Here is a 26,870-nt window from a genome sequence, read left to right as displayed (position 1 = left end):
TGCAGTCGATTCCGAATCGTCTGGCCACTCACTCTCACACCAGTGTCTGTTTGAAGACGAGCGCTGATCTGATTTGCTGTGATGACACGATTTCTCAAGGCCAAGGTACGGATAAATCGATCCTGGGATTTAGTTGTCGCCCTTGGTCGACCTGAGCGTGGTCTGTCCTGTACAGATTGTGTATCACGGTATCTGGACCATAGCCTGCTTATGACAGACTGAGAAACATTCATCGTCCGCGCCACAACCGTCTGTGTTGTGCCGATCTGTAGCATGCCAAGGGCACGTAACCTTTCATTTTGGGTAAGCCGACGCATATCAAAATTTGTTTTCTGGTCACTAAAACAATTAAACTGATGTTTCCACCCTGGATTTCAATGCCACAATGACTGTAACATTCAAAGTCAGAGTCGTGCAAATCTTGGGTTGGACCCCCATGATGATCCCAAGCATCACCTGCATTCCATGCGGTAGCTATTGGTGCGTTTGGGCGTCACATGTAACTGGAAATGTTTCTTCTGTTAGGTTCTATAGTGACTTTTTTCGTAGTCATTTGCATATTTTAGTATTATGCCCCCAAAGTCAAATATCCCCTACTTTTTTTGAATAGTATAATATATCATGTCTGGGTATTACAGGGTTAAAACCAATATTAAATTCCGAAAATCGTTTTTTTGCTAAAACTCTTTTTTTTTAATGGGATCAAAATGGGGGTAAAGCACAGAGTCTGGGGTGGTAATGGGCGTATTGTGTCCAAATTTCATGGTTTTCGGACAATCGGTGCCGGTGTCACGGCGAAATTCCACTTTTTTCCCCTCATGGAAGCCGTAAATTGACTTAGAAAAAAAAACGACGAAAGGCAGGTGACAAGAACAAACGACTTGAACGAATGCAGGTATCACCTTTGAAATTTTCAGGGTGCCTAGGTACCAACGTGAAAAGTTGCTCGCCGGAATTTAGTACTCATGGTACCGTTGGTTCCTGTGTAGCGCATGCGCGAAATCAAAACCAGCTAAACTCGAAAACAACCTTGTCGGCACGGAAAACATCAAAGGAGAAATTCGAATTTTTGAAATATTCAAATACCAAACATTCGACCATGATCCAGGCTATCCTCAAATGTATTAATTTCGGTAATAGGAGACAGATTCTCTAAGCCACGACCAATTGTGTATGTTTTCAAGCCCATAAATGTGGATTTTTCACTAATTTTCATTTTCATTTCAAAATGGCGTCCATCAGTTGACCTAAATCAAAATTCTAAACCGATAGATTTTTAGGCTTTCCTTCAAGCATTCAGAAAATGTAACTCTTATGTCTTTAAGTAAAATATTGCAAAAGCCGTATGGACTTTTCACATTTTGAGATGGTGGCACTTCCGGTTTGCTCGACAAACTCCATATTTTGTGTACTCATCAGTACTGTCTTAGCTAGTACAGAAAAAAAATTTCAAGGCAATCTGACCTATATTTCGTCGATTTTTTTGAAAACTTTGATCCTTAATTTCACCAAGGGGGGATAATTTAGAAAATTTCCAAGGACATCATTGAAGTCGCATTGGCAAGATCTACTAACATTCTAAATTTCACGAAAATCGCACAACTATTAAAGAAGTTGTCAAATTGGTAATAACTTCCGGTTCGAAATGACAGCGACAAATTTTCGAAATGCCAAAATCCGAAATTGCAGAATTGAAGTAAATGTTTCAAGATACTCAAAGAAAAAAGAATTAGTAAAATAGGTCAAATAGTCACAGAGTTACAGCATTGTAGGTCAAATGCATTCCTTCGTAATATTCGGTGATTTCGGATTCGTAAAACGTTTTGAAAATATATTTAATCAACAGCCACCACCCATTTTTGGGGGGATAGGTAAAAGTTTCAGAACGATCCTATGGTTAGATTCTGAGAAATCCGATTTGTGGACAAAACACAAAAAAAAAATAACAATAATAATCTTAACAGAAACAATAAGCTTTCATATGTAATATGAAAGCTTAACTAGAATTGCGCGCAATGCTGAAGGCTTTCACTGTCGCCAAGGCGTCACACGATCGCCAGATGCATGACAAAAGACTATCCCCACCACTCCCCCACACCCCAAAAAAACAACCCAATACACTAACATAACTCAGATATTGACACGTTCTTTGTATTCGCATTGCGATAGAGAAGGTAATTGAATAATAGAGTTGAACAATTCACATCATGATAATGCTAGATAGGTAGAATCGAACAGACGCCGCCAATACAAATATGTAAGCGAAAACTCAAAATTCCAAGAAATAACAATTTTAGTAAATTTTCAAATTTTGAAGAAAAAATGAGAACGACATGGTATTTCAATTCGGCCGTTATCGCATCCGCAATATCCCAAGCTGTACAAAAATATAACTTTTTCGAAAATCGGTTGGGAATTCACATTATTAGGGCCGGTTTTCAATTTTCGTGCACGTTAAAGATTTACACAACTTACGGTCTGTCCACAACTTTCGTAATAGTTATAAGTAATAATTGTTAAAAACAAGGGAAAAATCAATATTCAGAACACTATCTGTTAGTTTCAGAGATCTACACGAATTGTAAATGGAATAAAAAAAACAACAAAAAACAGTTTTCCGAATGGGACAAAAACAGTCTTTTAGTCTCAGATAACAAATAAAACCCAAAATCATAATATTCACCCTCAACTTTCATTTATATTAAGAAAGGGGCGACTTCCTTATAAATAGCTGCAGCAGGGAGCTTTATTTTAAATGGTATAAAGAGATGAAGTCATGTACACAAAAAACTGGGATATTAATTTCATGGGCAACTGTTTTTTTACTGATATGAAATATTTTCACTCTAGAAGCACCAGTGCCAGATATTGGTTAACAGTAGAACACCCTTAGATCAAATATTGCCACTTAGAAAAATAGCTCTCCATATTATACGTATGCAGAACGTTCCGATTATGACCCTATCGGACTTTTGTCGATATACAGTGCCATTTGTTTGGCCACTCTTGATACTTTTGACCGTTGTACGGTGGTTTCAACCCGGGGTGGGGGGGGGGGGGTAACACGAGCGCGCGCTGTATCATAAAGTCTGTCATTGAGTCGACTGGCGTGGCTTCGAATCCCCGGTTGTAGGGTCGCCTGTCCAACCTCGTGGGTTTTCTCCGGGTCCTCCGGTTTCCTCCCACCAACAAAGACCCCAACGCGCAAGGGAATTATTGAAATAAAATTAAACCATATGTTAGTCCCGAAATGACCTAGTTTATGTCAAGTGGACGTTAAACCCCATTTCTCTCTCTCTCTCTAACTGTTCATACCTTTCTAACCAGGGTGGGGGGTTGGATGGCTGAGTGTTTAGCGTGAGCGCGCTGTATCATAAAGTCTGTCATTGAGTCGACTGGCGTGGTTTCGAATCCCCGGTTGTACGTGACAAGGAGTAGGGTCGTCGCCTGTCCAACCTCGTGGGTTTTCTCCGGGTCCTCCGGTTACCTCCCATTGCTAAAGACCCCTACGCGGAAGCGAATTATAGAAATAAAATTAAACCATATGTTAGTCCGGAAATGACCTAGTTTGTGTCGAGTGGACTTTAAACCCCATTTCTCTCTCTCTCTCTCTAACCAGGGTAATTATATAACTGTTAAATTAAACAATGGATAACTCCTACCTCTTAAATGATTAATATAATTAGTAAATAATTATTATTATCTAATGATTGTTGTTTTGTGACATATATAGTATAACCAATATATACATTATACTTTTATAATCAATATGATACTGTGCATTAGTCGTGTTTGTTTTCTTATGATTTGAATTTCTTCATGCAATATTTGTAAATCGCCAGTAGGAATAAATGTTTCTTATATAGATACATTATGCTGGCTGGAATTTTCACGGTAGGCTACAGCCTTTGGGACTGCGCTGTATCATACGGTCTGTCATTGAGTCAACTGGCTAGTTTTCGATTCCCCGGTTGAACGTGACAAGCCTGTCCAACCCCTTGGGTTATCTCCGGTTTCCTCCAACTGCTAAAGACCCCTACGCGAAAGCGAATTATTGAAATAAAAAAAAGTAAACCATATGTTAGGTCCGGAAATGATCTCTAAACATGCTCGTACAGCGGCGCTAGTCTTCTTTTAGATAGAATTCCAACCGCCAAGGGATCTTTTACGGTCACACCAATGTGTACACGAGACTTCGGAATCGCGTTCATGTCAGCTACTCAAATATGTAACTGGTTCAAAAATTGATTGAATATTCAATGAAATATCGCCAATTTTCTGGTTTCGTGCACGTTAATGATTTGACGTCACTAATTAAAATTTAATATTAATCACAGATAGAGTCCATGCTCAAACAACGTCATGCCTTTTATCACAGGTGCAATATATGATACCATAGTACGATACTACTGCAAACGCTTAATAAATTGGACTTTCTTATAAACAGCGCGAGCCGTCGATTTCTGTCCAGATGATTACCGATATAAGATAATTTTGACACAGAAGCAACAATATTAATTCAAAGGCTAATTATTACACACAGCAATCAACTATTTCTGTTACAGGGTCACTAAACCCATATTTTGGAAAGAAGAAAACACTCATAGTTGAAATAATTTCAGTTCAAATATCATCACTGATAAAAGCACTCTTGAATAGACCCTATACGTTGACAAAACGTACAGATTGTATCCCCTACTTATGTTTCGCTTAAAAATGAAAGGTGCCGTGTTCAATTTTCGATCCCTTTGTTCTGCTACTCCTGAAATTTGGGACTGTTGTACAATCGTTTTATGTATAACACTACCGATAGGCCTCTCTGTAGAAGAATTTCCAAAAAAGAATTATGTTGACTTTTCGAGAAATAGGCCTCTAAAAATGCTCCAAATCGTAAAAATACGACGTTTTCGATTTTCGATCTATTTTTTCGGCTATCCCTGACATTTCAAAAAATGACACAGTGGTTTCAGAAAACAGAGTACCCATTAGCCTCTCGATTGAGAAAGTTTTTAAAAAATCGTTGGGAGACTTTCCGAGAAACATGCGTCCAAAGTTGCTCGAAATCGTAAAAAACGTTACTTTTCAAAGTCACATAACTTTTTAAATTTTTGATAGAAACATGCCGCTTTAGTACCATCCGATAGACAATTCAATTGGCTATTAAACGATATAAAACTTTAACTAATCGACAAGAACACAATTGATACATCGCATTTTCGGCACAGGCACCCATTTTTCACAATTTTGGATACCTTTCTTGACTACTTCCGGTGATTAGGGCATTTTCATTTATAGTTCATGGGTTGGTTTGGTCCTTCGACTTCATATTCCTGAAGTTTCAGAAAAATCGTTGGAGCCGTTTTAAAAAAATAAGAACTCTACGATTTGACCAAAATGCGAAAAAAAGTGAAAAATCAAAGTCAACATTTCAGAACAAAACTTATATTGTTGGAATCGGATTGATGTCAGCTATCCAAAAATGTAACTGAAATTCCAAAATTCCCAAAAATAAAAATTTTAGAAAATTTTCATAATTTTCCATTTTTCACCAAAAAAATGAGAGCGACAAAGTTTCTAATTTCCACAGTTTAGAATGCTATCCGCTCAAAAATGTCTCCAGCTATCCAAAAATGTAAATATCTGAAGAATCCATTGAGAATTAATAGAATAATGGCCGATTTTCAATTTTCGTGCACGTTAAAGATTTGACGCATTTCCGCTATGCGCACAAATTTCAAAATAGCTTTAAGCAGTAGCTGCACACCACTTTTCCGACAGAAAATCAAATTTCAAACCTCTATCTCTTATAGTTGCTGAGATCTAGCTTCCCCCAATAAAAAAAAATAATAACTAGAATTGCGCGCAATGCTGAAGGCTTTCACGGTCGCAAAGGCGTCACACGATCGCTAGATATATGGCAAAAGACTATCCCCACCACTCCCCCCCCCCCAAAAAAAAACAAAACAAAACACACTAGCATAACTCAGATATTGACCCCTAAACATGCTCCAACTCGTAAAAATACGCTGTTTTCAATTTTCGATCTCTTTTTTCGGCTACCCATGACAATTAGAAAAAATGTACAAGGGTTTCACACAATACACTACCCAGTAGAATCTCGATTGAGCAAGTTTGAAAAAAATCATTGGCGGCTTTTCCGAGAAAAGTAATTATATAACTGTTAAATTAAACAACGGATAACTCCTACCTTTAATAAAATGATTTATATAATTAGTAAATAATTATTATTATCTAATGATTGTTGTTTTTTGACAAATATAGTGTAACCAATATATACATTGTACTTTTATAATCAATATGATACTGTGCATTAGTCGTGTTTCTTTTCTTATGATTTGAATTTCTTCATGCAATATTTGTAAATCGCCAGTAGGAATAAATGTCTCTTATATAGATACATTATGCTGGCTGGAAATTACACGGAAGGCTAGCCTTGGTGACTGTTTGTAAATCGCCATTAGGAATAAATGTTTCTTATATAGATTCATTATCCTGGCTGGAATTTGCACGGTAGGCTAGCCCTTTGGGACTGCGCTGTATCATACGGTCTGTCATTGAGTCAACTGGCGGGGTTTCGGTTGTACGTGACAAGGAGTAGGGTCGCCTGTCCAGCCTCGTGGGTTTTCTCCCGGTCGTCCGGTTTCCTCCCACTGCTAATGACCCCTACGCGCAAGCTAATTATTGAAATAAAAATAATGAACCACATGTTAGTCCCGAAATGACCTCTAAACATGCTCGTACAGCGGCGCTAGTCTTCTTTTATATAGAATTCCAACCGCCAAGGGATATTTTACCTTCACACCAATGTGTACACGGCACTTCGGAATCGCGTTCATGTCTGCTACTCAAGGCTCAAAAATTGATTGGACATCCAATGAAATATCGCCAATTTTCTGGTTTCGTGCACGTTTAAGATTTGACGTCACTAATAAAAATTTAATATTAATTACAGATAGAGTCAATACAAAAACAACGTCATGCCCTTAAACACAGGTGCAATATTCGATACCTATATACGATACTACTGCAAACGTTTACTAAATTGGACTTTCTTATAAACAGCGCGAGCCGTCGATTTCTGTCCAGATGATTACCGGTATAAGATAATTTTGACAGAAATGAAATGAAATGGGGTTTAACGTCCTACTGTTTTGCTCCGAACTGGGCTAATGAAGACGGGCATACGCCATACAGTGTGCTATGAGGGAAATTTTGCCCGGACAGCGGCCCTACGGCCTACTCTTATATCGAATTCCAACTGCCAAGGGATCTTTTACGTGCATTCCAATGTTTACACGGGACCTCGGTTTTTCGTCTCATCCGAAGGACTAGACAGCTGTCCTTGTCAGGCCAGATAATTTTGACACAGAAGCAACAATATTAATTCAAAGTCTAAGTATTACACACAGCACTCAACTATTTCTGTTACAGGGTCACTAAACCCATATTTTGGAAAGAAGAAAACACTCATAGTTGAAATAATTTCAGTTCAAATATCATCACTGATAAAAGCACTCTTGAATAGACTCGATACGTTGACAAAACGTACAGATTGTATCCCCCACTTATGTTTCGCTTAACAATGAAAGGTGCCGTGTTCAATTTTCGATCCCTTCGTTCTGCTACTCCTGAAATTTGGGACTATTGTACAATCGTTTTATGTATAACACTACCGATAGGTATCTCTGTAGAAGAAGTTCCAAAAAGGAATTATGTTGACTTTTCGAGAAATAGGCCTCTAAAATGCTCCAAATCGTAAAAATACGACGTTTTCGATTTTTGATCTCTGTTTTCGGCTACCCATGACAATTAGAGAAATTGTACAATGTGTTCACAAGATACACTACTCATTAGACTCTCGACTGAGAAAGTTTTAAAAAAAATCGTTGGGGGCGTTTCCGAGAAACATGCGTCTAGAAATGCTCGAAATCGCAAAATACCTTACTTTTCAAAGTCACATAACTTTTTTATTTTTTGATAGAAACTTGTCGCTGAAGTACCACCTGATAAACAATTCAATTGGCTATTAAACGATATAAAACTTTAACTAAACGACAAGAACACAATTGATACATCGCAATTTCCGCACAGGCACCCATTTTTCTGAATTTCGTCAAAGTTCAGATACCTTTTTTGACTACTTCCGGTGATTAGAGGATTTTCATTTATAGTCCATGAACTGGTTTGGTCCTTTGACTTCATATTCCTGAAGTTTCAGAAAAATCGTTGGAGCCGTTTTTGAGTTATTAAAATTTGACTAAAACTCGTAAAAATCGCAAAAATCGACCAAAATCAATATCCGAATTTCAAAACAGAATAATCTTAGTGATAACAATAGTCTTTCACCGAAGGTGAAAGCCTAATAATATTAATCTTAGTAATAACAATAGCCTTTCACCGATAGATATGAAAACTTTCATATTCATAATCATTTCCTGTTACATGTCAAGGGTCATATAAAGAATCTCAACAAGATAAAAAAAAACAATTAAAATGGGTGAAAAACTCGCGAAGTTAATGCGATTTTTCACTCGTAAACAACTCTGTCGGCACGAAAAACGACAAAGGCAAAATTGTGACATTTTCAAATACCATAAATTGGACCCTGATCCCGGCTATCCAGAAATGTATTCATTTCCGAAGTAGGAGACGTATTCTCCAAACTAGATCCTATTGTTTTCATTTCCCTGTCCGTTATTGTCGATTTTTCACTTTTTCTCATATTCAGTTCAGAATGGTGACCATCATTTGACCTAAATCAAAATTCTAATCTGATAGTTTTTAAGGCATTCCTTCAAGGATTCAGAAATTTAAATCTTCTGTCTGTAAGTAAAATATTGCAAAAGCCTTATGGATTTTTCACGTTTTGAGATGGTGGCACTTCCGGTTCGCTCGACAAACTCCATATTTTGTGTACACATCTGTACTGTCTTAGTTAGTACAGAAAAAAAATCAAGGCAATCTAACCTATATTTCGTCGATTTTTTTGAAAACTTTGATCCTTAATTTCATCAAGGGGGGATAATTTAGAAAATTACTAATGACATCTTTCAAGTTGCATCGGTAAGATCTGCTTACATACTAAATTTCATGAAAATCGTGCAACTATTAAAGAAGTTGTCAAGTTGGTCTCAACTTCCAATTCGAAATCACAGCGATTTGAAGTAAATATTTCAAGGTACTCAAAGAAAAAAGAATTAGTAAAATTTAACCTCTAGAGCGTCCATAAGATTTTTGAAGTGATCAAGGGCCATAACTCAGACAGTAATTATCGGAAACCGCTGAAAATCAATAGGCTTTTTCGTCTCATGACCTTAATAGTCCGATCGTTAATGTAAATCCGTCGGCTTTTCGGGTAGAAATCGTGAAATAAGTTTTATTTTGTAGATTTTGATGTTTGATTACAAAAAACCAATGTTGACATTTTTTTTGAGTAGGTCTTCACAGTATGGGAGGCCATTATTTGAGGGTAGCCATTTTGCGATAATATTCCAAATTATTTTTTATTTTCACCTTATTTATAATGTTATCGACATATCAACTGTGATTTGGCAATGTATTAATATTTGCGGCATTCATAACTATATCTCAGATTGTTTTCCATCACTTCATGATGATATTTCCAAGATGGCGCCCATTTTAAGCGGGAAAATCGGTCGATGTGCTGGTTTCGATTAAGTAGTAGTGTTTGGTGTCAGTATATATGTTTTCGGGGTCACAAATCCCATTCCTGACATTTACAACCTTGTAAAATGATCACATGTTCATAAACTTAGCATATTACCAAGATGGCGGGAAAATGAGACGGTGTGCAGATTTTGATTAAAGGGACAATAACACTCTTGCTGACTTGACAGCTCCAGAAAATAAAAAATAGCCTTATTCTAAGTACTAGATGTGTTAGTGTCCTACCTGTTTTGTAAATTATCCATTAAATCCTATTTTACTTGTCCAGAGGGTTCAAAAATATTTTTAAACCCAAGTAACATTTGAAAAGCTTTATGTCAGGCTTTTCAATTCATTTAGTTGAATTTTTCCAATTTTTTAAATTAGGTGTGTTAAGATGAAATTTGTATCATCAATTAATTGGAATATTGTAAAGAAGTACAATTTGTTGACCAGAATAAAGATTGGGACATATTATTCAGTTACAACAAGAGTGGTATTGAGCCTTTAAGTAGTAGTGTTTGGTGTCAATATATGTTTACGGGGGCGCAGAATCAATTTCTGACATTTACAACCTTGTAAAATGATCACATGTTCACATATTTAGTATATTTCCAATATTGCTGCCACTTGTGGTGGGAAAATCGGACGATGGGTTGATTTCGATTAAGTAGTTGTCTTTGGTGACAATATATATGTTTTCGGGGAGGCAGATTCGATTTCTGTTCTATACAACTACGTAAAATGGTCGTATGTTCACCATTTTAGTATATGTCCAAGATGGTGGAACGTTTTCTAAACACATTATTAGCATTTATTTATCATCGATTTATTTGGTAAAGTAAAGCCTATTCCTGGCATGAAGGCAAAAAGAGCATAGCGGCAGCGTCGTGCTTAGGCCATGTGCCCATCTTGCGCCTGCAACGACCACACCAAGCGCTTACTACAAGATCTGTCTACGCTCATGGCCAAGATCTGGCTGCGCGAAAAGTGTTACCACCATGATCTCGCGGTTACCCGTCAGACCGGGATACTTTCTCACTACACTCAAGTGATGTGCCTACCAGGCGTAAGACGTTCTCTCGCCACGCCTATAGAGACTGTGCCATGCTCACCCTTCCTCATTCACTTTCAAAGCAGAAAACAACCAATAACCAAGCAACCAAGAACATTTCATAGTTTTGTTGAGGTTTCCTCTTTGAGTGCTAGACTGATGGAAGAGGCTCGGTATCTTCCTTATATATACATACAGGTCGTAACAGCGTAGCAAGCATATGGCCAGGAGCTTCGTTCCAGCCTGGCAGCAACGTGGATGACAGTGGTGGGGACGTGGCTGTAAATGAAATACTTGCCAAGTAGCCCTCATAGCATAGATTATGTTATCAACTGACATCCAAGATGAATGTAGAACGAACATGTTAATGATATTGCGCTGGACTACTACATTGTTGGATAATATACATAATGGGTAAACTCGGCACAGGCTTCCGGGAACATGCTGCAAGCTTATACATAGCAGAATTGGATTCAGAAACCTTTACAGTAATGTGTTTAGAAAACGTCCTGCCACTAACAAAAATATGCTGAATGTGTGAACATACCACCATTTCACGCAGTTGTAAATGGCAGAAATCGAACCTGCGCCCAAGAAAAACAAATATTGACACAAAAACGCAACTACGTAATCAAAATCAGCACATCGTCCCATTTTGACGCCCGACATGAAAGCTATATTGGAAATATGCTAAATATGTGAACATGTGATAATTTTACACACTTGTAAACGGCAAAAATGGAATCTGCTCCCCAAAAAATATATCCTGGTACCATAGACGACTACTTAATCAATATTCGAACATCGTTGTATCTTCCCGCCAAAAATTGCCGTCATAATGTAAATGTGCAAAATAATCATTTTACACAGTTGTTACTGACCGAAATGCATTCTGTGCCCTTGAAAACATATACATTGACACCAACGACGACTCCTTAATCAGCACATCGTCTTATTTTCCCCGCCCAAAATGCCCAACATCTTGGTAATATGCTAAGTATATGAACATGTGATTATTTTACAAGGTTGTAAATGTCAGAAATGGAATCTGTGGCCCCGAAAACATATATATTGACACCAAGCACTATTACTTAATCGAAATCAGCACAGCGTCCGATTTTCCCGCCAAAAATGGTCGCCATTTTGGAAATATAATCATGAAATGATGGAAAACAATCTGAAGTATAGTCATGAATCCTGCCAATATTAATACATTGCCAAATCACAGTTGATATGTCGATAACATTATAAATAAGTTGAAAATAATAAAATAAGTTGGAAAATTATCGCAAAATGGCTACCCTCAAATAATGGCCTCCCATACTATGTAGACCTACTCAGAAAAAATGTCAACTTTGTTTTTTATAATCAAACATCAAAACCTACAAAATAAAGCTTATTCTATGATTTCTACCCGAAAAGCCGACGGATGGGAATTATGTAACAAACCGAACCCGACTATAAACACTGTGTATAAATCGGATACTAAATTTAGCCTCTAGAGCGTCCAGAATATTTTTTGAAGTGATCAAGGGCCATAACTCTGACAGTAATTATCGGAAATCGCTGAAAATCAATAGGCTTCTTCGTCTCATGACCTTAAACACCGTGTATAAATTTAAAGTAATCGGATATTAACTTTAGCCGGCCGGACGGGGGCGACGACAATATACGACCACATTTCAATGTGGGCGTATAAAAATTAACCGCACGCATATAATATTTAATGTATGATAAATTCAAAATAGGCGATTTCGGTTTTTAGTGATGCGGTCATTTAAAAAAAAAATGTCTTTTAAGGATAATGTGTATAGTACTAATAGCAATCACATACGGAAGAGGCGATACGATCCCTTTGCATTTGCAATTTCAAAATTAATTAAAAACAAATTTAATTTTTTTTTTTTTTTTTTTTTTTTGCTAAAACATTTTTTTTAATCGGATCGAAATGGAAGTAAGGCATAGATACCGGGGTGGTAATTGGCGTATTGCGTCCAAATTTCATGGTTTTCGGAAAATCGGTGTCGGTGTCGTGGCGAAATTCCACTTTTTTCGGCCTTACTGAAGCCGTAAATGGCGGAAAAAGCCAAACGGCAGGAACCGTCTGAAGAACAAACGACCTCAACAAATGCAGGTATCGCCCAGATGGATCTAAGATGGCGGTCATAATAAAATATTATAATAACGTTGAAGAATGAGCAAATTTTCGCGACCGGGATTGATTTGCTCTGCCCAGGCAACGTTACGGTGGTCCGATTGGCTTCAAATTTGCACAGAATGTACCTTGGGATTCTAGCTATCACATATTAAAAATAGAAGAGTGTGGAATTCCGAGAACGTTGAAAATAAATTCGATACCCACCTCCACCCATCAAAGTTTTTTTTCTTAAAAAATTGCCGTATTTTATCGAATTTTAATTGTTCTTGATATCTGAGCATTTTCTCCTTTTAATATGTGATAAACACATCGCGGCGCAGCCAACCGCTAGAAATTCCAGAGATTTGGATCACCGAAAGGATGCCTCAGCAGTCAAAAAATGTCAAAATAGGCGATTTCGGTTTCTAGTGTCGATACATCGTTGCGGTCATTTTAAAAAAATTGTCTTTTAAGGATAATGTGTATAGTGCTAATACCTATCACATACGGAAGAGGCGATAAAATCCCTTTGCATTTGCAATTTCAAAATTAACTAGATCTGCTACTGTCCCATGCAGATATGAAAGCTTTCATATTCATCGTCACGTGACATGGATTATACCAAGTATCTTAAAAGAAAAAAGAACAACAAAAAATAACTATCAAAATCGGTGAAAAATTCGCGAAGTTACAAGTTTAAATATAATGAGAAACATTGCACCCGGGCAACCAAATAATCTGGAAACTAAAGGGAAATAACTGAGACTTGGATTGCTGTAATCGGAATGACTTTCCGTTCCAGAAGTTTCAGAAAAATGGATCAACCCGTTTAAAAACAGGACGGATGAGAACATGAAACGAAAATGGCGGGAAAGAATTAAAAAGGGGCAGGAAAATAAATGAAATAACTTTGAACGGAACTAATATTTTTTGAATCAGATTGACCTTAGCTGTTCGAATATTTAGGTTAAATTTGTAAATTTTGAAAATTAAAGGCATAAATTGTCCTGAAAACAACTTTGTCGGCACATAAAAGGTCAAAGGCGAAATACGAAATTTTGAAAATTTTCAAACACCAAAAAATCGATCTTGATCCCGAGCTATCCTGAAATGCATTAATTTCAGAAATAATAGACGCATTGAACATATTACGGCCTATTGTGTTTATTTTCACGTCTGTTCAAGTGGATTTTTCACTGTTCTTCATATTCAATTCCAAATGGAGACCATCAGTTGACCGAAATCAAAATTCTGTTCTGAACGTTTTTAGGCATTCCTTCAAGGATTCAGAAAATATAACTCTCATGTCAGTAAGTATAATATCGCGAAAAATTTTTCCTTTTAATATATGATAAATATTATCGCGGCGCAGCCAACCGCTAGAAATTCCAGAGATTTTGACCATCGGAAGGATGCCTCAGCAGTCAAAAAAAGTCAAAATAGGCGATTTCGGATATAAGTGTCGCAAACATCGTTGCGGTCCTTTTAAAAAATAATCTTTTAAGGATAATGTGTATAGTACTAATACCTATCACATACGGAAGAGGCGATAAAATCTCTTTGCATTTGCAATTTCAAAATTAATTAAAACAAAATTTACATTCCGAAAATCGTTTCCTTTTTTTTGCTGAAACGGATCAAAATGGGAGTAAAGCACAGAGTGCGGGGTTGTAATGGTCGTACTCTGTTCAAATTTCATGGTTTTCGGACAATCGGTGCCGGTGTCGTAGCGAAATTCCAATTTTTTCCCGTTACAGAATCCGTAAATTGACGAACGGCAGGAACCGTGTCAAGAAGAAACTACATGAACGAATGCATGTATCGCCTTGAAATTTTCAGGGCACCTAGGTACCAACGTGAAAAGTTCCTAGTCATGGTACCTTTGGTTCCAGCGTGGCGCATGCGCGAAGTCAAACGAAGTTGTGGTGGATTTTGGGTGAATTTCGGAGTGGTTTGGTGGCGTCGGGTGGATCCGCAAGGTCGGGTGGACCTAAGATGGCGGTCATAATACATAAACAATACATAATATGAAATATGAAATCTTAATAATATTAATCTTAACAGAAACAATAAGCTTTCAAATGAATAATGAAAGCTTAATAACTAGATCTGCTACTGTCCCATGCAGATATGAAAGCTTTCATATTCATCGTCACGTGACAGGCATTATATCAAGTATCTTGAAAATAAAAAGAACAACAAAAAATATTATCAAAATTGGTGAAAAAGTCGCGAAGTTACAAGTCTAAATATAGTGAGAAACATTGCACCCGGGCAACAAAATAATCTGGAAACTAAAGGGAAATAACTGAGACTTGGATTACTGTAATCGGTTGACCGAAATCAAAATTCTGTTCTGAACGTTTTTAGGCATTCCTTCAAGGATTCAGAAAATGTAACTCCCATGTCAGTAAGTATAATATCGCGAAATTTTTCTCCTTTTAATATATGATAAATATTATCGCGGCGCAGCCAACCGCTGGAAATTTCAGAGATTTTGACCACCGGAAGGATGCCTCAGCAGTCAAAAAACGTCAAAATAGGTGATTTCGGTTTTTAATGTTACGGTCATTTTAAAACATTGTCTTGTAAGGATAATGTGTATAGTACTAACACCTATCACATACGGATGAGGCGATAAGATCCCTTTACATTTGCAATGTCAAAATTAATTAAAACAAAATTTAAATTCCGAAAATCGTTTTTTTTTTTTCATAAAACTCTTTTTTTAATCGGGTCAAAACTGGAGTAAAGCACGGAGTCCGGGGTGGTAATGGGCGTACTGTGTCAAAATTTCATGGTTTTCGGACAATCGGTGCCGGTGTCGTAGCGAAATTCCAATTTTTCCCCCTTACAGAATCCGTAAATTGACGAACAGCTGGAACCGTGTCAAGAACAAACGACATGAACGAATGCATGTATCGGCTTGATATTTTCAGGGCACCAAGGTACCAACGTGAAAAGTTCCTAGCCTGAATTTGGTAGTCATGGTACCTTTGGTTCCAGCGTGGCGCATGCGCGAAGTCAAACAAAGTTGTGGTGGATTTTGGTGTGGTCGGGTTGACCTAAGATGGCGGTCATAATACATGAACAAGCGTTCATGAAATTTTGCGACCGGGGTTGATTTTAAATGCACAGGCGTCGTTCCGGTGGTTCGATTGCCTTCAAAATTTGCACAGAATGTACCTTGGGATTCTGGCTATCACATATTAAAAATAGAAGAATGTGGAATTTCGAAGCCAACCCCCACCCATCAATCTCAACAAGATAAAAAAAAAATTAAAATCGGTCAAAAACTACAGGCCAAATTCGAATTTTTGAAATATTCAAATACCAAACATTCGACCATGATCCCGGCTATCCTGAAATGTATTTATTTCGGTAATAGGAGACAGATTCTCTAAGCCACGACCAATTGTATATGTTTTCAAGCCCATTAATGAGGATTTTTCACTAATTTTCATTTTCAGTTCAAAATGGCGTACATCAGTTGACCTAAATCAAAATTCTAATTCATAGATTTTTAGGCTTTCCTTGAAGGATTCAGAAAATTTAAATCTTATGTCTGTAAGTAAAATATTGCAAAAACCTTATGGATTTTTCACGTTTTGAGATGGTGGCACTTCCGGTTCGCTCGACAAACTTCATATTTTGTGTACACATCAGTACTGTCTTAGCTGGTACAGAAAAAAATTCAAGGCAATCTGACCTATATTTCGTTGATTTTTTTGAAAAATTTGATCCTTAATTTCATCAAGGGGAGATAATTTAGAAAATTTCTAATGACATCTTTCAAGTAGCATCGGTAAGTTCTACTTACATACCAAATTTCATGAAAATCGCGCAACTATTAAAGAAGTAGTCAAGTTGGTTTCAACTTCCGGTTCGAAATCACAGCGACGAATTTTAGAAATTCGAAAATCCGAAATAGCAGATTGGAAGTAAATGTTTCAATGTACTCAAAGAAAAAAAATAGTAAAATAGGTCAAAAGTTACAGCAATGTAGGTCAAATGCATTCGTTCGTAAAATTCGGTGAATTCGGATGAGTAAAACGTTTTGAAAATATATTCATTCCAAAGCCACCACCCATTCTTGGGGGGCTAGGTCAAAGTTTCAGAAAGATCCTACGGTTAGATTCTGAGATATAAGATTTGCAGGAAAAACACAAAAATAAAAATAAAATAAATAATAATCTTAACAGAAACAATAAGCTTTCATATGTAATACATATGGAAGCTTAAAAATTTTAACAGAAACAATATTACATATGAAAGATTAACTAGATCTGCAAAGCAGATATGAAAGCTTTCATATTTACCGTCACTTCTGTTGGTTATATTTATATACTGAGAGCCATGGAAAACGCCTCACTTTTTTTCCCAAATATTTTATTACTAGGTGGTTTTGTATGTATAATATTATGCAATACTATAAACTATTGTTTCACACAATGCTCCCAAACGCAAAAAATATTGGCCCGTGTGCACACAGAAAAATTGCACGAGATCCACATGAGAAACCCAATATTCACTTGCAGCATTGTGTGTGAGCCCTTTAAAAGCAAGTTTTCAACTTTATGTGCAGTACATGAACTGTGAGACGTCAATCTGTCGTAATTTGTTGTTGGACGTGTGAAGGAATCGAACTAGAGATGCCGAGACTTACTGAAAATCAACGGAATGAAGCCATGGGAATGTCCAGGGCTGGCATGTCTACACGTGCTATTGCCAGACACTTCAATTGTCATCAGTCCACTATTGTAAGGTTGGTGGAACGTGTTCGAGTTACTGGATCAACACGTCAGTGTCAACGTCCTGGTCCACAACGCGTTACAACCCAGGCTCAAGACCGCTACATCCGGTTCACTCATCTGCGTGACAGATTCCGCTCAGCGACTCGAACAGGTGCAACAGTCGTCGGAAGACAAGGACCAGTAAGTGTCAACACCGTAAGACGTCGTCTAAGAGAAGTAGGACTCCGTGCACGACGACCTCATGTTGGAGCTATCCTCAGGGATCATCACCGTCAGCGGCGTTTGATATGGGCTCAAGGACACCAGACATGGAGAAGAGTAGACTGGCAAAGTGTGCTCTGCAGTGATGAGAGTCGCTTTCATCTTTATCACGCTGATGGCCGTCAACGTGTGTGGTGACGACTTGGGGAACGTCTTGCAGACTGCTGCGTCTTTGAAACGAATCGATGGGGTGGGGGAAGTTAAATGGTGTGGGGAGGCTTCACATTTCATCACCGGACCGCCCTATACATTTGCAGGGGTCGCGTTAATGCTGTAGCCTACCGTGATGATGTCTTGCAACCAATTGTTGTTCCGATGTTTCGAGCGCACCCACAACTTCAGCACTTCCAACAGGATAATGCACGTCCGCATACCGTCCGTTTTAGTAGGGACTACCTGGCTGCTAACAACATCAATGTCTTGGACTGGCCAGCCATGTCTCCGGATATGGTACCGACAGATAATATCTGGGATGAGATTGGACGCCGTCTGTATCGGAGACCTCAGATGCACACCATTGCTGCTTTAGAAGCTGTTCTTGTCCACGAATGGAACAATTTGCCCCAGGCCTTCTTTCAAACATTGGTAAATTCCATGCGACGTCGCTGCACAGCGTGCGTAAGAAATGAAATGAAATGAAATGAAATGAAATGGGGTTTAACGTCCTACTGTTCTGCTCCTAACCTGGGCTAATGAAGACGGGCATACGCCATACAGTGTGCTATGAGGGAAATTTTGCCCGGACAGCGGCACTGCGGCCTACTCTTATATCGAATTCCAACTGTCAAGGGATCTTTTACGTGCACGCTAATGAGTACACGGGACCTCGGTTTTTCGTCCCATCCGAACGACTAGACAGCTTTCCTTGTCAGGCCCTCCGTCCTGCATCACTGACAAGGGAGAACCACGCCGGAAAATCTGGATGAACTTTCTCGGCCAATGCAGGGATCGAACACCCGACCTCCAGGCTAGCGAGCTAGCGTCTTACCGTTTTAGCCACGTGATCCCCAGCGTGCGTAAGAGTCCGTGGAGGACACACGCGCTACTGACATCTGTGTCGTACTTTTGGTTTTGACCCCTCTGACATTGTACCGTTGATTACAGATTAAACATCCATAAGTGTACAAATGTGTTTTTATTGAAGTGTTCCCATTTGAATATTGTTCACAATCAGAAGCAAAATAAATAAGATATGTTTACAGGATCATTTTGTTAAACAAAAAACTAAGTGATGCGTTTTCCATGGCGCTAAGTTATATGAAGAATCTCAGCAACCTTTAACTAGTCTAATGAAACGGACATGGGTCATGCAGTGAACTATGTGGGAAATTTATTTTGGTCAGCAGCGCTCTGGCCTGCTTTTATATCGAATGTTACAATGATTCTTTTATGTGGATGACAATAGGGTTCTTAATGTTGCAGGGTAATGTGTACAAGGTACAGCAATTTTTGTTCGATCTGAATGACTGAACATTGTTCCTTGTCATATGCTGTCCATTCTGTCCAGCGTGAATATTTATTTGATTTCCTGGTTGTATGGACAAGGAGTAGGGTTGTCTGATCCAAGTTTTGGGTTTTTCCCCTAGTCATCCGGTTTCCTCCCACTGCTGAAGAGACTACAGGATGCAAAGTTTTGAAAGAAAGTTGAACGAGTAAACTCGATTTGTTTCTTTCTCTTCGTTTCAAGATGGTGGCACTTCCGGTTCAATCGGCAGACTTCATATTTTGTGTACACATCAGTACTTTCTTAGCTATTACAGAAAAAAATAATCAAGGCAATCTGACCTACATTTCGTCGATTTTTTTTTAAAATTTGATCCTTAATTTCATCAAGGGGAGATAATTTAGAACATTTATAATGGCATCTTTCAAGTCGCATCGATAAATTTTACTAAATTTCATAAAAATCGTGCAACTATTAAAGAAGTTGTCAAGTTGGTCTCAACTTCCGGTTCGAAATCACAGCGATTTGAAGTAAATTTATTTTTTTTAATCGGATCAAAATGGGAGTAAGGCACAGAGTCCGGGGTGGTAACGGGCGTATTGTGTCTAAATTTCATCGTTTTCGGACAATAGATGCCGGTGTCGTGCCAAATTCCACTTTTTTCGCCCTTACTGAAGCCGTAAATGGCGGAAAAAGCCGAACGGCAGGAACCGTGTGAAGAACAAACGACCTGAACGAATGCAGGTATCGTCTTGAATTTTCCAGGGCACCTTGGTACCAACGTGAAAAGTTCCTCGCCGGAATTTGGTAGTCATGGTACCTTTGGTTCGAGCGTGGCGCATGCGCGAAGTCAAAAGAAATTACAGTCGATTTTGGGATTTTGGGTATATTTTGGAGTGGTTTGGTAAGTGACGGTGGATTGGGGACTAGATGGATCTAAGATGGCGGTCATAATACAATATTACAATAACGTTGAAGAATGAGCAAATTTTCGCAACCGGGGTTGATTTGCTCTGCCCAGGCAACGTTCCGGTGGTCCGATTGCCTTCGAATTTGCACAGAATGTACCTTGGGATTCTAGCTATCACATATTAAAAATAGAAGAGTGTGAGATTCCGAGAACGTTGAAAATAAATTCGAAACCCACACCCACCCATCACCCATCGATTTTTTATTGTTCTTGATATCTGAGCATTTTCTCCTTTTAATATGTGATGAATATAATCGCGGCGCAGTCAACCGCTAGAAATTCCAGAGATTTGGACCACCGGAAGGATGCCTCAGCAGTCAAATAAGGTTAAAATAGGCGATTTCGGTTTCTAGTGTCGATACATCGTTGCGGTCATTTGAGGTCATCAGTTACATGGCTGTAACTTAACATAAATATGTATCAGTGCATGGATAATGCGATAATGCATATAACAATGTATTATCAATGATACCTCTTTGAACCGCAGCGGGATTCAATATACTAACACAAAGTAGAAGATTTGTTAGCTGTGTGAAACGAGAGAGAGAGAGAGAGAGAGAAATGGGGTTTAACGTCCACTCGACACAAACTAGGTCATTTCGGGACTAACACATGGTTTAATTTTTTATTTCAATAATTCGCTTGCGCGTAGGGGTCTTTAGCAGTGGGAGGAAACCGGAGTCCCCGGAGAAAACCCACGAGGTTGGACAGGCGACCCTACTCCTTGCCACGTACAACTGGGGATTCGAAACCACTGTGTGAAACGAGAAATGGTATCAGGTGTTATAAAAAGAGTAAACATGTCATACCCAATTCACGGCACGCTGCATTAATTATAGATAAATGATTAGATAGTTAGGATTAGTATTGAATTTATGTCTTCTTACGTTCTGTTTTCCTTTTGTGGCACATCACAACCCCAGTTCAACAATTATTCAGAATGTTATTCAATATCTTGCAACAATGTAAAAAAAAAAGACAAAAAAATATTTTAAACATTTTTATTTGAATGGTGTAATACGGAGCTTTGCTTCTATATATAGAAAATATTACAAAGAGACTGATTCAAGAATATTTCACTCCAATTCCCTCCTATAGCTCCTAGTAATGTTGTCATCTGCACAGATGATACTGATAACCATACAGGTAATATGGATGTTATTGTTCCATGGATTTATGCTTGGGTGTATTTGTTTATAGCAACCAACATTTCGTTGTATAAATGTGAATGAGTTACACAAGAATCTTGGAGCAACGTTATCAAAGTCTTTACCAGCATACCATACTCACTGGCTTTGATCATACTCCATCATTTAGGCAGAAAGGGGAAGTTTGTACTTGTAGAAAAAAAGCTGTTGATTTCCTGAAAGCATTGTCTGCTCTTTTATAAAAGTAAATACGATTCTTCTGGTGTAAATACTTTTAATGAAAGATTTGTTCGTAATATCTATGACATAATATCTAAAATGTCTTCCGTTGAAGATATTCCTCTAGAAATATTAAAGAAACAAAACTAAACAAATGGCGATATATGTCTCTTTGCTATCGTGCCCATGCATATTAAAAGAAATGAAATGAAATGGGGTTTGACGCCCTACTGTTCTGCTCCGAACTGGGGTAATGAAGACGGGCATACGCCATACAGTGTGCTATGAGGGAAATTTTGCCCGGCACTACGGCATACTCTTATATCGAATTCCAACTGTCAAGGGATCTTTTACGTGTACGCCAATGTGTACACGGGACCTTGGTTTCTCGTCCCATCCGAACGACTAGACAGCTGCCCTTGTCAGGTCGCCCGTCCTGCATCACTGACAAGGAAGAACCACGCCGGAAAAACTGAATGAACTTTCTCGACCAATGCAGGGATCGAAAACCCGACCTCCAGGCATGCGAGCAAGCGTCTTACCCGCCCACTTAGCCACCGTGACCCCCCCCCCCCCCCATGCATATTAACTTTGAAAATCAAGAGAACGAATTATACTTGTACTGTAAGGATAAATGCATCAACGTTTAATCTCTCAAACTGCCATTCAGAAAAATAGCGGATGTGTTTTAAATGATGATTAGGTGAATTAAAGTGGTTTGATGATGATGTAACTCCTGGATCAGTTGACAGTATTTGCGAAGATGAAGAGGATAACCAAGAAAGCGAGGACTCCACTGACGAATAAAACAATTCTTATGGACATTGACAGCTTTTTCTAATAATTCTAAAGGTCAGACTTCGCCTTTCCAACTAAAAGATGCAGTATAATCACAGCCAGTGAGTGCATGGTTTGCTCCTAAATACTCTGATAACGCAGCTCCAAGATTCTTGTGTAACTTATTCACACTCGAAATGTATGTTGTTTTAAACAACCAAACAGCTCTAATTCATAGGAAATATCATCATTTTTATCTAAACCAAGTTTGTTAAACAAGTTGTAAAGACACGCATTAAATGACCATTTATCTATCGAATACAGTGGACAGATACATATTCTTTGGCTAGAAGTACATCTGCGTTAACAGTTTGTTCAAAAGTCAAATCTACAGCCATTCTTGAAAAAAAGGCTTCCCAGTTCTCTTCAGTGCAAAATACCCTTCAATAAGTTGCCATGAAAACGAATGAACAATCAAGCATAGTTTGGCTTACAGTAAAAGGCCAAAAAATAATGGGTTAATTTTGACAAGCAGTATAATTCGCATTCTCCGGTTCGAATAATTTGGGGGTTACGTGAACAAACATTTAGCAATGTAACAGAAGTATAGCTCAAATTATATAGTCTATTAAAAATATGGATATGAATAGTTTTCATAAATTCAATAATTCAACTTTCACTAATATTTGCTGCAATCCATTACGTGGTTATTCATTATCAAAGATTCACAAAAGCAAAAAAACATATAGATCAAATCAAAGCTTTAAATATTACAGCATTCCATCATTTTCTGGGGATATATTTGTAAACTTGTGTTTTACACTACATTGTAAGATATTGAATAACATTCTGAATAATTGTTGAACTGGGGTTGTGGTGTGCCACAAAGGGAAAACAGAACGTTTGAAGACATAAATTTAATACTAGGCTTAACTATCTATTCATTTAGCTATAATCATTGCAGTGTGTCGTGAATAGGGCATGGTATGCTTACTCTTTTTACAACACCTGATACCATTTCTCATTTGAGGATTTCACATACATGTAGCTAACAGGCAAATGTTCTAGTTTTGTGATAGTATTTTGAATCCTGCTGCGCTTCAAAAAGGTATCACTGATAATACATTATCATAAGCTTTATATAGAGGGAATGGGGTGGGGGATAAGTTATAAAGGTCACTCTAAATTGAGGAAAGACCCAACATTTATGGTTAGATTTTTGAAAATCGCATTATCCATGCACTGATACATGTTTATGTTAAGTTTAAGCCATGTAACTGATGACCTCACCAAATTCCCACTTTTAGAGTAATCTGACTTGGGGAAAGCCCCCACACTTTTTTTTGGTTAGATTTTTTAAAAATCTTATATTTTCCAAGTATAGACCTTTGTTTCTGGTAAGTTTCAGCCATGTAACTGATGACCATATTATAAGCCCCAGTTTTAGGGCGTGGAGCGATCTGACTTGGGGAAATCCCCAAACTTTTGGTTAGGTTTTCGAAAATTTCATTTTCCATGTATGGATCTTTGTTTCTGTTAAGTTTCAGCCATGTAACTGATGACCATATTATTAGCCCCATTTTTAGGGCGTGGTCTGACAGACCTTAGAGCGATCTGACTTGGGGAAAGCGCCCAAAATGAAAATGAGCGATCTGACTTGGGGAAATCCCCCAAACTTTTGGTTAGGTTTTCGAAAATTTCATTTTCCATGTATGGATCTTTGTTTCTGTTAAGTTTCAGCCATGTAACTGATGACCATATTATTAGCCCCATTTTTAGGGCGTGGTCTGACAGACCTTAGAGCGATCTGACTTGCGGAAAGCGCCCAAAATGAAAATGAAAGTTCTTTTGAAAAAAAGAAAAGTAATCACATTCTTAAACAACTTGAACTTTAGTGTGTCCAGTGGTGTGATTGGGCGCCACAGCAAGATGGCCGTGTAGCCTTAGCATCCTCAAATCAAAGGACTTCAGGTCGCGGATAAGCTAGCTGGAACACGACGAATATTTGCGATTTCGAGTCCATTTTGATGTTAAAATTGTTGCCAATTCTATCTCTGGCTATCGATTGATAAGTAGAGCATTATTTGGGTGTCTAGGAAGGGAAGCTCCGTTAAAATTTTATTTTGCATTTTTTTTATTATAGAGTTATAGCGTACAGTAAACTATATAATTTAACTAAACCATCAAAAAGGCGATGTCAGGCAGAAATCAACACATCTTAAGCGAGGATGTACCCTGTATGACCTTGTGATATGGAGTTATGCGCCCTTTAAGATGTGGGGCGCCTTTCATTTTATTTTCGAAAGGTAACTCAAATCAAAATGAAAATCAAAACCTTTTATACAAAATATTCCGCAAGAATTTTTGAATGCTGTGAATATGCAGACAACACAAAAAAGTACACAAACGCGCTATATGAAAATACTTAGGACAAGAATTTGTGTAAAAAAAAAACAAGCGATGTCAGGCAGAAATCAACACATCTTAAGCGAGGATGTACCCAGTATATGACCTTGTGATATGGAGTTATGCGCCCTTTAAGATGTGGGGCGCGTTTCATTAATTTTCGAAAGGGGGCTCAAATCAAAATGATAATCAAAACCTTTTATACTTTTATACAAAATATTCCGCAAGAATTTTTGAATGCTGTGAATATGCAGACAACACAAAGAGTACACAAACGCGCTATATGAAAATAATTAGGACAAGAATTTGTGTAAAAAAAACAAGCGATGAATATCTTTCAACATCCTTGGAAATAGCATACCAGAGACAAGTTAAATCAAACAAAATAAACAGGGTCCTTAGAGTCTTTAGGAATGAAGAGAACAAAATTAACATCTCCATATGCACGACGAATGTAAAAATTGAATCTGTCGTTTCTTTGCAGGCATATTAAGCAGAAAATTCAAGTTTTCACAAATTGCTCATTGACAATCTAGTGCCGCAGTCAGTTAAATAAAGTTTGTTTTATGGCGTTAATGATCGGTCGAATTTTTGTGTCATTACTTTATGCTTCGACATTATACATACGAGCTCGATATTAAAAGTTTGACTGACAAATGCGATGACTTAATCTGACTTTCTGACTGACAGAAACTAAGTCTTGTGTAAATCACTCTTCATCAGATGCCTTATAGAATACCTTTATACTAATAACTATATATAACCAAGGTTGTTATAAAATGTCGCATTTGCTTCCCACTGGCCTATGTCTTGGTAATCCTGAATTCAAGCCACGGACCTGTGAATTTCGCGTATTAAAGCTAGAATTATAAGTCACATAATAGTCTGGAAGGCCGGAGAGCAGCTTTAGACCAACGTTTTTTTGACAGTGACTGTCATATTTATAGCCCACAAACCAGTTTCATTTGGTAACAGAATCCTGCCGAATCCTTTTTAATTTCAACACAAGGATTTATTTATGAAATATGTAATCCATCACAAACACACAGGTATAGTAATTATTATTTTAAATAATCTGGTATTCACGCTAACGGGTACCCTTGTTAATGAGCACCACCAAAGTTTGTTTTAGTAATATTCTTATACAATCGTATGATATTTGTCCAGCCTATTATACGGGCAATACTATATACCGGAAAACACCGAAAAAATACCGGAAAACACCATGTTATAATGAATACCGGAAAACACCGGAAAAACACTAAATACCGGAAAACACACTAAATACCGGAAAACACCCTAAATAGGTAACCCAGAGCTAAAAAATAACTTACCAAATACCATTCTTTTTCAAAGTCTGGATCTGTTGGTAATTTGGGTGTCTTCCCTTTATTCTGTGTTTCTTCTTTAATATTAGCTAATCTATAGTAACTAGGTTGTTTAATATCTAAATTAGCCAGTACACTATCTAATGATTTATAACCTCGTTTCGATCGAACAAATCCCGTTTGTTGCACAGCCGACTTTACCTGTTACAAAAAACACATCAAAACAACATATTTTGAAAAATGTGATTTTCTGTTTAAATCATTTTAGTTATGTTACTAAACATGGGCGCTATTAAGTAACCATGCGGATTCTTTGTTCTGTTCAATCTATCCTAAAGAAGCGTGGATAGGACACAACGAACTTAAATCCGAAAATATGAGGAAGCTGCCACACTAACGGTAGATCTGGCGTTTTAAAACGGTAAAACGATGCCATACAAGACATATATTTAGTTACAAATTGGCTGTGGAAAAAAGCAGTTTTACTTACATAAGGATGTGCTTTTAAAATTCTGGAATGCGGTATACTTCTTCTCTTTCTTACAGGAGAAACTCCTTTGTGTTTAAAATGAAATAAACTATCCGAACCAAGAACCTGAAGTAAAAGAAGGAATATATTTACAATTGCCAATATCTATATATACAGAAATATTAGCACAACCGTAAAGCTGCACTACTTTGTTTC

This window comes from Patella vulgata, chromosome 5, assembly GCF_932274485.2.
Source record: "Patella vulgata chromosome 5, xgPatVulg1.2, whole genome shotgun sequence".
Taxonomy (NCBI): domain Eukaryota; kingdom Metazoa; phylum Mollusca; class Gastropoda; family Patellidae; genus Patella; species Patella vulgata.
This window is presented reverse-complemented; position numbering follows the sequence as displayed.